Here is a 9,871-nt window from a genome sequence, read left to right on the forward strand (position 1 = left end):
CTTTGACAGAAATTCTACTTATAAATAATTGAAGCTGTGATGGCATCTTAGGGAACCAGATGCCCTTTGGGACAAAATGGAAGGTTCATTGTGTTTTTTGGCCCATAGGCATCTCTGCAATATTGAGAAGTGCAAGCCAAGCCATGCTTACTGAATATCTAACATAATTCTTCAATATTTTTATTCGATCCTGCCTCCTATGGATAAATTAGGCCCCAAAATGGGTGAGAGAATCTAGCTTGAACAATTAATAATGAAACTGCTGGTGTTTCTGTTTCCCCACTTTCTGTGCTGAGGAATGGTGTCCCAACTTCACTGCAGGTGAAAAGGTGTAGGGAATAAATAGAAAGACATAGTGCAGTGGTTGCCGTGCTCACCTGCATGCACAAGGAATGAGCTTATTTTTATTTTTGTTTCCTTTATCTCTTTCATTTCAACAGCATGCAATGGACACTACAGGAATTTGAATGGGATCTGGTTTGGATTCTTGTTTCTTTTTGCCCACCAGTGAATTATGTAATCACAAGGATATCTTCAAATGTATGCTCTATGATGTGTCTGGGCAATATTCATGTAACTGAGTTGTTGATTAATATTCATGTAAACATTTGAATTTATCTTCTGTCAATTAAAAACTATTATCAAACATACTATCCATTGGCACATCCTTAAAAAAATTGGAGATAATTCCTAGATCTTGTTTGGCAACTAAAAGTTGTGGTGCAATTTTCCTAAAGAAACATAGAAGAAACAATGTACTTGATAAAGAAGAGAGGTCAAAATAAGTAACAGGATTAGAGAGACTTGTAATGGGAGTCTGCAGAACCCAATCCACCAAATCTTATGAATGCATGTGCTCCAACACAATGACACATTTTATATATCCTGCTATGATCCTCCACTTAAAAGAGGCTAACTTGTATTTTATTCTACATGTCTTATGGCTTGTAGTTGAGCAAAGTGTCACTATACAGCCATACTTTCTCTCTAATGCTGTTATCAATGGCTATGCATGGAAAATGTTCTGGTCTGGTGTCTTGCAAGAATCTATCCATTTTACTCCCAGTTCCAGCAACCACAATCCCTATTGCTAGGCTTTGGACCAAGAAATAATTGCTTTGGTGCACCATCACAGGATGTACTGAAGAAAACTGCCCGACTGCTCAATTGTCCAGAACCTGCAAACTCATGTCCTTGAGCTTCAGAAGCATACTGGGGAGTATGGGTGAGGTTAAAGATGTAAAAGTGACATTCCAAGAAGTCTATTTCTATACTTTTGGTATAAAGGTTTCTGTTTTATGCATTGTTAGCCACCCAGAATCCACATCTGCACAATATGAGTAAGGGTCAGGAAGAATTCATTAAAAGCATCTTTGAATCCCTCAACTAATAATCAGCTCATTCTAATCTTTTTTGTAGGGCTTCAGCAATTTATGTTAGTGACATGTTTTATTGCAAAAAAGATCGCATAAACGTTCCATAGGGCGATGCTGAAATTAAATTGTGAAACATGGCACAGCACAGGGAAAATAGCAGAAATCCTTGGAGAAGTAAAGCAAATTATACATTGCTAAGTAAATCATCACTTGGCTGTTGTGAAAGTTCTTCCTCTCAAACATTCACTCCCTTGGCAGGGGATTAATATTTGTATAATAAAATAGCACAAGGGCAATCTCTGAACATGGTGCTATATAAGTAAAAAAGAACAAAAGGTTTAAGTATGTGCAGGGGCTGAGTTCATATTAGGATCCACTATTTTAGGCCTGTGAGATTGCCTTCAACATAAAATATATGGCATATTTTTAAACATTTGTATATATTATCATAGAATTGGAATGATCCATCAAATCCAGCCCTTATCTTCAATGTACATAATTCAAATTAGTGAATCCCCAAGAGTTGATTGTTTAAACTTTGCTTGAACAGATGTCACACAGGAAAGCTCTCTATCTCACTAGGTTATTCCTCTGATGAATTGCTGTTACTAGTAAAAATACACCCCTTTTTAAGCATTTGCTTTGCTGGGCTTTTATTTGATTCTCTTCTATGACTACTATTCTGTGAAAAGAAAAAAAAAATCATCCAGTCAGACAAAAAATTCTCCAAACTTGTACTTTGGAAATAGATCACCTGATGTCACCATCTCATAATTTTACATTTTCTCGTCATGTCTCTCGCCTGTCCTCAGACTGCAGAATGACTATTTCAGAGGAGGACCTTCCCTACGAACTGCTCTCTCTTTCCATCTCCCATACCCTTCCATAGTATTTGGGAGATTTCTTAAATGTCCTGAAAGAATATTAGCTTAGGTTAATAGAATTTAGCTGATTCTGCTAGGATATACATATATTTAGATTTCTTTATTATTATTATTTAAAAGTAGATATCATTTCTAGAGTTACAGGTACCGTTAAAACATAGCCAGCAATCTTCTTACATCTTTGATAAGCATACTGTATTTCATTTATCTCTGAAAGTGCACTCCGTGTGTTCTTAATCTTTTCCTTTGAAGTAAAGAAATCAGAAGAAACAACAATACTTATAAAGAGTCAGAATCTATATAAATAAAAATGTAAATGTTCGTTTGTTCAAAATCTTAAATCTCCGAAAGTTCTTCACCGATTGCTTTGAAATTTTGACACAACGTTGCATTCGAATACGTGCGTGTTTTTATATACACAACGTTGCATTTGAATACGTGCATGTTTTTATATACCTACTATTATATAGATGTCACACCTGTGACAGGTAAAAACATGCTTTTTTTGAAAAACAGCGCCATCTGTTGGACGTAAAAGCATACCCACAAGCATTGTGAAATTAAACATATTACAAATGTGCGCTTTCTCTTTTCCATTTAACCAGACTGAGCCACAGCAACGCGTGGCTGGGTACAGCTAGTAGGTAAATAAAATGGCTGCGCTTTCACTGATTCCATTCATTTGGGTGCAGATTAAGGTTTTGTTCATGAACCTTATTTCAAAAGATTCTGAAATTCATGCTAATCAAATTCTGGTGTTAAATTGCTGATGCGCAGTTGTGAGCAGTGGTGTTTCCTAATTAACCTGTAAATTAAAAAGTAATACCCATTCTTCAACCCCTATGTGATCTTATCAGTGCAAGATAGGTTATTGTGCAAAAAAAAATTGCCAATAAAAAATTACTGAGTGGATTCTCTAGGTTGCGTATCGGGGCTGCTGTAATCCTGCAAACCTGCAAAGGAAGGTGGAAATTGCATCTTAGGTTCTTGCAACTTTGATACGATAACCCTTAGGATTGTATAATAAAAACTTATTAACTATTTAATAATTTTCTATACTAACTGAGCTCCTTTAAAGTAAAGGACAGCTTTCTAAATGTAAAGCTCTGTGACATCTTTCAGCTGTATTTGCCATGTACCCTGCATCCTACCCCTGTACCCTGGACTTGGAGATCTCAGGAGTTTAGGAGGAAATCATGTTTTCCTCTGCGTTGAGATAAGATTTCACTCATCAAATCTTGTGCCACTGTGGAAAAGGAAATGAACCTGCCCTTCCTTTCAAGCGGCAAAATGTATTATTGAATAAGAGTTGTGCATATGCCTGGATGCACACGCAGGGACACAAACACATAGACACCCAGAGCTAAATGTGAAAGCATCTCTCAGCATTCTGTTCTTCCAGATTCTAATGCTGCTAAGCTACAACAATTAATTAAACTTAGCTGCAGGATTAAATTAATAAATTAATCAGCAAAAGTTGTCATCAATTAACCAGTAGGGGTCCAATTTTCAATATGATGATAGGTTTTAATTCAAGGGCATAAGGAATTAAGGCCATAGCACTCTGCCTTTTGTTCTGCTATATCATTGTAGTAGCTAAACAAAGTATTGAAACTTATCTTTTTGAATGGACTTGTGTAATTTATTTCGTAATTTTTAAAAAGACATCTAGAATATTTTATATATGCAATGCATACATATTTACATTTTTTAAAATGAATTAATCAACTATACACTGTCACATAGACCACAAGGATGAAATTCCTTTATCACACTCATTCTGAATTTCAGACTTATCACTGGTTAAGTCATACAAAAAATATATAACTGTAGTAGCAATAAAAGAACAACAATTGAAAACCTCCAACAATGACACCCTTTTAGACTTGGGAGAGGGAGAACATCATATTATTATAAAATATATTGCAATGTTAGTATAGAATTGTACTAGGGCAGATGACAAAATCAACTGAGATTTAAGGAGCTTTCCCTATTGTTTACTATAAAGGTACTTATTTGGCAGTGCTACTTGTTTTCTTGTTGGTTAATCATTCTAATTCTGTGTACATGAGCCTTCTTTCACTTAACTGCAGCTTCTCTGCACAAGGATAAAAGAGACAGAATTAGTGGTGGGATTCAGCCGGTTCTCACTGGTTTGGCAGAACCGATATCTAATTTATTGTTGAGTTTGGCGAACCGGTTATGATAAATCTGTGTATTCTGGAACACGTCTGGTTTTCGTTCAACTTCCTTCCAGGTGGGAAAAAAACCCTCCCCAAAAGTCCAAGAGAGGAGCGATGGAAACCAAATGGAGATGCGGCGTCTTCGATCATGTCACTCAGGAGAAAACTACCGTGTTTTCCTGAAAATAAGACCTAGCCATAAAATAAGATCTAGCTTATTTTGGGGAGTTTGGGCTAATTTAAGCCCTACCCCAAAAAGTAAGCCCTACTTAATCCCACCTACTCTGTCCCATCATAGTTTTTTGGGGCAGGCCGGATCATGTGCCTCCCCTTGCCTTACTTGCTGTCGTTGCCGTTGCTGTGAGTTCAATTTTGCTGCTCGGCTAAATTGTTCAGCTGCAGTGGGCCACAGTTCCATCAACTTCAGGAAGCCTGGGCGATGGAAAACTTAGGCCAGGCTCCTCGCAGCTGAAGCAATCCGGCTCACACGGGGTCAGGTTGGCTGTCGTGGGTGGCATGGTCCGTCCCCATCCTCCAGTTCCGCCGCACATGCAGGATGAGTCTCCTGCAACAGCCAATCTGACTCTGGGCGAGCCGGATTGCTAATGGAGAGGTGGTGCATTACAGGAGGATGACTGCGAAGGGCACACACGGATTCCTGCAGCTCCTGCAGGCTGCAAGCACTGCTTTTTGCGCTGCTCGGTTTTCCACCCCACCCCCATCAAGCTGATCTGGTGGGTGGGATTGCCTTCCATCTTCCCTGCTGCTGCGTTGGCAGCTGACGCTGCCCTCCTGAGAGGTGGTGTGGCAATTAGACAGCCACACTGCAAATGGGGATAGACCGTCCCCCCAAAGTACCGCCAAAAACAGAGAGGCAAACACACACAGAGACATGGTGCCAAAAACAGCAGTGCAAAAAGGGTGCATGTGGATCCCTGCAGCTCCTGGAGGCTCCGAGCACAACTGCCCTGGGGCAGTTGTGCTGGGCAGTGGCAGGAAGGGGACTGAGGTGGCGGCAGCCAGGCTGACCAAAGCAGCAGGTGGAGTGCCGGAGGCTCGGGGAGGGAGGGTGGTGAAGCGGGTGGGCATCCTGCCATCAACACCCATGCCAGCTACCCCTTCCCCGTGGAAAAAAAAAGATCTCGCAAAATTGGAATTGATTGATTTGACCTTCCCCCCCATAAACTTCTTTTGTTTCCCTGCATGCGGTGGCGGTGGATTGTGAAGGAGAAACAGTACGGGGCTGGAAGTCAGGTAAGGAAAGCAATGCAATTCCTGGGGGAAGCGAGGGCATCTGGGCAGTGGTGTGGCAAGCTCTCCAGCTCCATGGGGAAGGGGTAGCTGGCATGGGTATTGATGGTAGGATGCCTGCCCGCTTCACCACCCTCCCTCCCTGAGCCTCTGGCGTTCCACCTGCCGCTTTGGTCAGCCTGGCCGCCCCCACCTCCGGACCCTTCCTTCCACCACCCAGCATGGCCGCCCCGGGGCTACAGGGGCTGGCCTGGCACAGGTAGGACACACGCCCCACCCACCCCAGTACCATACCTGGTCCACCTCCACACTCTCATCACCACGTTGCTTCTCCACCCCATGCACCACCCCCATGCGCTCATGGTCTACTGGTACCGGCAAAAAGTAAGCCCTCCTCGAAAGTAAATCCTAGTGGTTACTTCAGAGCCCAAAAGAAAGTAAGACAGGTCTTACTTTCAGGGAAACATGGTAGGTGGTGCTTCTCAGAGGTAATTTCAGGAATAGATGCTTCATCTCTCTCTCTAGTTTCCTGATTGGTGCATATGGGAAAGGGGGCGAGGCCACCAAGTATTAGCTGGGTTTGTGGCTCTAGAACTTTTTCCTGTCTAACTATAAAGAACGCAACTAATGATGAGCGGGAAAGCTCTTAAAGGGTTCTGTGATTTCATGCATTAAACTCTAATGAAGTTCTTTGTAGCAGACTGGGCTTTCCTATTTTAAACCGAGACCTATGATTTAAATTTAAATAGCAGAATTTCAATTTCATATATCAAACCTTAGTTTAGTAAAAGCGAAGAAAATTGCAAGGGAGGACGCCAATCAAGAAGCAATAGGGAAATATCTTAAATAATAGTTTTACTGTTTTTTTTGTCAGGCATTATTTAATATTTTTTCATTAATATTTTAAAACTCTTTCTTATAACATAATCTAGTTTTGTGTACCTCTTTATTGTTCTTCTTTAAGTATTAAATGCACGAAACAATAAACTACCTTTCGGTATATCATTTTTTTTTATATACTTAAAACAGTTACTAGGGCAGAGAACCAGTTGTTAAATTATTTGAATCCCACCACTGGACAGAAAAAAATACATGTTTGGAACCATCCCTCTGCTACAGTCAATGAAGACAGGAGGTTGGGTTCAGAGGTTCCTATGTGTATATCTGAAAACTGCCCTACGGAAACTGGCTGGATTGGAGCTTATTAATTTAAAAGCCTCAGATCTACAGAACTGATGTGAGGAACTGCAGTTCTAAGTGGCTAATCCGTTTATTCCATTTGCCCTTTATCTGAACAGAGCATCAGAATCGATCAGTTGGTAGCAGAGGTGAGGGAGGTGATCAAGCTAAAATAATCACAGCCAATTGGAAAAATTGTTTTTAACCTAGGATTAACGCTCATTTGTGCCTTTCTTTTAAATGCAAGTCTCTTCCATTGTTTTTTTTCTCCTCCAGCTTTTTTCTCTTAAAATCCTAAAATGTAGGTGGATTAATGACTAACTTTAACTTACATACAACACCCCTGAGGATCCTAAACAAAACGGAAAATGGGGACTTAAAATATCTTTTATATCCACAGTACCTTCTCTTCTATTGTTACAGAAATGATTTCCAGTGAAGCAAGCAAAGCATTTTATGTAACAAACCATTGTTTGACTTTAAATGTGAATAAGTTGCTGCTGAACTGTACCAGTTCCATTTCAATTGTTGTGGAAAAGACAAATATAAAAACACAATTAAATCTGTTAAATAATTGATTTAGCTGATATTATTTGTTCGCATTTTTATTTAAGAGCTGACTTAGAACTTGTTCTCAAAAGTGGAAAATGATTAAAAAATCAAAAGTATTTCAAAATATAAGCATAGATGTATGCATGTATACTTCTGTGATGGTACAATGCATTATTTATATATATGGATACAATAACTTAAATCTTTTTACAATCTTCAGGCCTTAGGTTTTTCAGTTGTGGAGATAATTGCAAACTCTTTGATATTTATTGATAATAAAGTTTGTGACTGATACTGCTTCCCCTAGAGTTGTGCAGCACTTCAGATTTCAAGGGGACAAATGCTTTGGTTCAAGTGGCAGTTGTAGCAATTGCTTAAACTTAGTGTGTCTTGTCCTGGTGCGAAAGAATGTACATTAACCTTGAGACTAGAGAAGGATTGAATGAACGTTCCAGAAGGAATTTTAACAAAAGATTACTTAGTTCTGAGAAAGAGTAAGGTGTGGAAAAGAAACTCAAAATAATTCCACCTTGATTTTCTTTATTATGAGACAGAGAAATGCATAAAGAGGCTATCAAGACTGATGACAGACTTTCAAGGTAGGCAGGCTCAAGAAATAGGCAATGCTAGTAGGACTGTGGATTATAGTAGGATTCCTCAACCCTGACAATTCTCAGAGGTGCTGAGTTCAACTTCCAGAATTCTCCAGCCAGCACAGCCACTACTGAGAATTCTAGAAGCCCACACGTCTGGGAGCCACCCACGTTGAGAAATACTGGAGTAGAATAGGTTTTCTTGCCTTCCTAGTTTCTACAATACTGTACACAGACCACGCAGCTAATTTTGGTTGGAGGGAATAGATCCAAATGTCAGCATCCCTTGTTTAATTTCTATTTCTATTCTAATGGGACTAATCCTCTGAAATAGAACTCTTTATATAAGAAGTGCAAAGGTATAGATGCATTCAAGGCAAATGGGTTATTATCTTTGAGGTGGGGATTGGAACTTGTCTACATCTATCTATTTCAGAAAAAAAATATATTATTCCTCTATGTCGATATGGTGATGGTGAAGAAAGGAAAGGCACCGTTGTCTAATTTTGGGCCTATTTACTTTGAACCTTCATGTCCTTATGGATTCTTGTTAAAAAAATCGTGGCAAATGTTATCTTCTTTTAGTGTTATAAGATACAGAAATAACAATATTATAATCGGCAGGAGATAGTGGATGAGCAGAGAACTGTGGAAATACCCGCATGCACTGCTTACTGAAGAGGGAAACAGGGGTATTGGAAATTGGGCAGATCCAAATATATAGAAATCAAAGAATATCCCAATTGCTTTACCAGCTAGGATGGCTGGTTTGGTGGGTTGATTGAAATAAAACACTTAAAAGGACAAATAGTGCAGATGTAGCTCCACAAGGAACAAAAAAGCAAAAAAGAGCTTGTATCCAAAGTCATCTATCCTATAGAGAATAGGGAGAAAAGCTTTTAATAAACCGTAAAAAAAACACAAAAACTAATTCCATCATCTGTGCTCAAATGGCTACATTTTACTCCCGATTATTAAAGAGATTGTGGTTCTCCGTCTTTATTCTCTGTTCCAGCCCACTGAGATTTGCTGAAAACTTTTTGCTCAACACTTATAATCAACAGTTCAAAATTAGCCTTGCCAGTATGCAAACTGGCAGGCTGAGCACCTCCCTCTCCAGCTGTGACTCCCCATCAGCTTCAACAGTAATTAGAAATGAAAAAAAAGTTCCCCATTGGCTCCAAGGCAAAGGTTTCCTCCAAGTCTAAGTGCTGCGGGGGAGAAGGTAGAGGAAGGGCAGTTTCTCGTTCTTGATCCAACGCTGTAGTGGACACTTGCATGCCCATGAGTCAGAAGTGAGATGAAGTCACTGTTTTTTACAGTAGGATTTGACTTCAAGGAACTTAGGATAAAGAAGTAAAATCATGACGAGTATCCGTGCCTTTAACAATTCAAGCTATTGCTAACGCACTAGAATAGAGAACCAACTGGAGCATATGACAAATGAGCAATACTAGCTCTGTGACTCCGTCTGGTCACAGAGAAGTGAAATGTTGCAAACCCTACTAGCTTGCCCCACCTCTGCCCCAGTTTCCTTTGCCCACTCAACTGATGTGGACATCTTCAGGAAGTGTGTTCTCATTTCTTGCTGTGTCAGGTGCCGACTGAAAAAAGACAGGCACATAACTGAGGAATATATACATGAATGGAAAAAACTGCTTCCTGTACGTTGTTTTTTGTTTGTAGGACATGAAGCTCCATATATTAGTTCTTAGTTACATACCTGGCTTGTATTTATTTTTTGCATTTATTCTATATCCATGCAAGTTATGCGTGGTGAGATTTCTAATATAACTGAGCAAAATGCAAATTTATTTATCAAATTTCAAGGCTGCCTGATTTCTGAATGATTC

The sequence above is a fragment of the Protobothrops mucrosquamatus genome, unplaced genomic scaffold, assembly GCF_001527695.2.
Source record: "Protobothrops mucrosquamatus isolate PMUCROS unplaced genomic scaffold, P.Mucros_1.0 scaffold797, whole genome shotgun sequence".
Taxonomy (NCBI): domain Eukaryota; kingdom Metazoa; phylum Chordata; class Lepidosauria; order Squamata; family Viperidae; genus Protobothrops; species Protobothrops mucrosquamatus.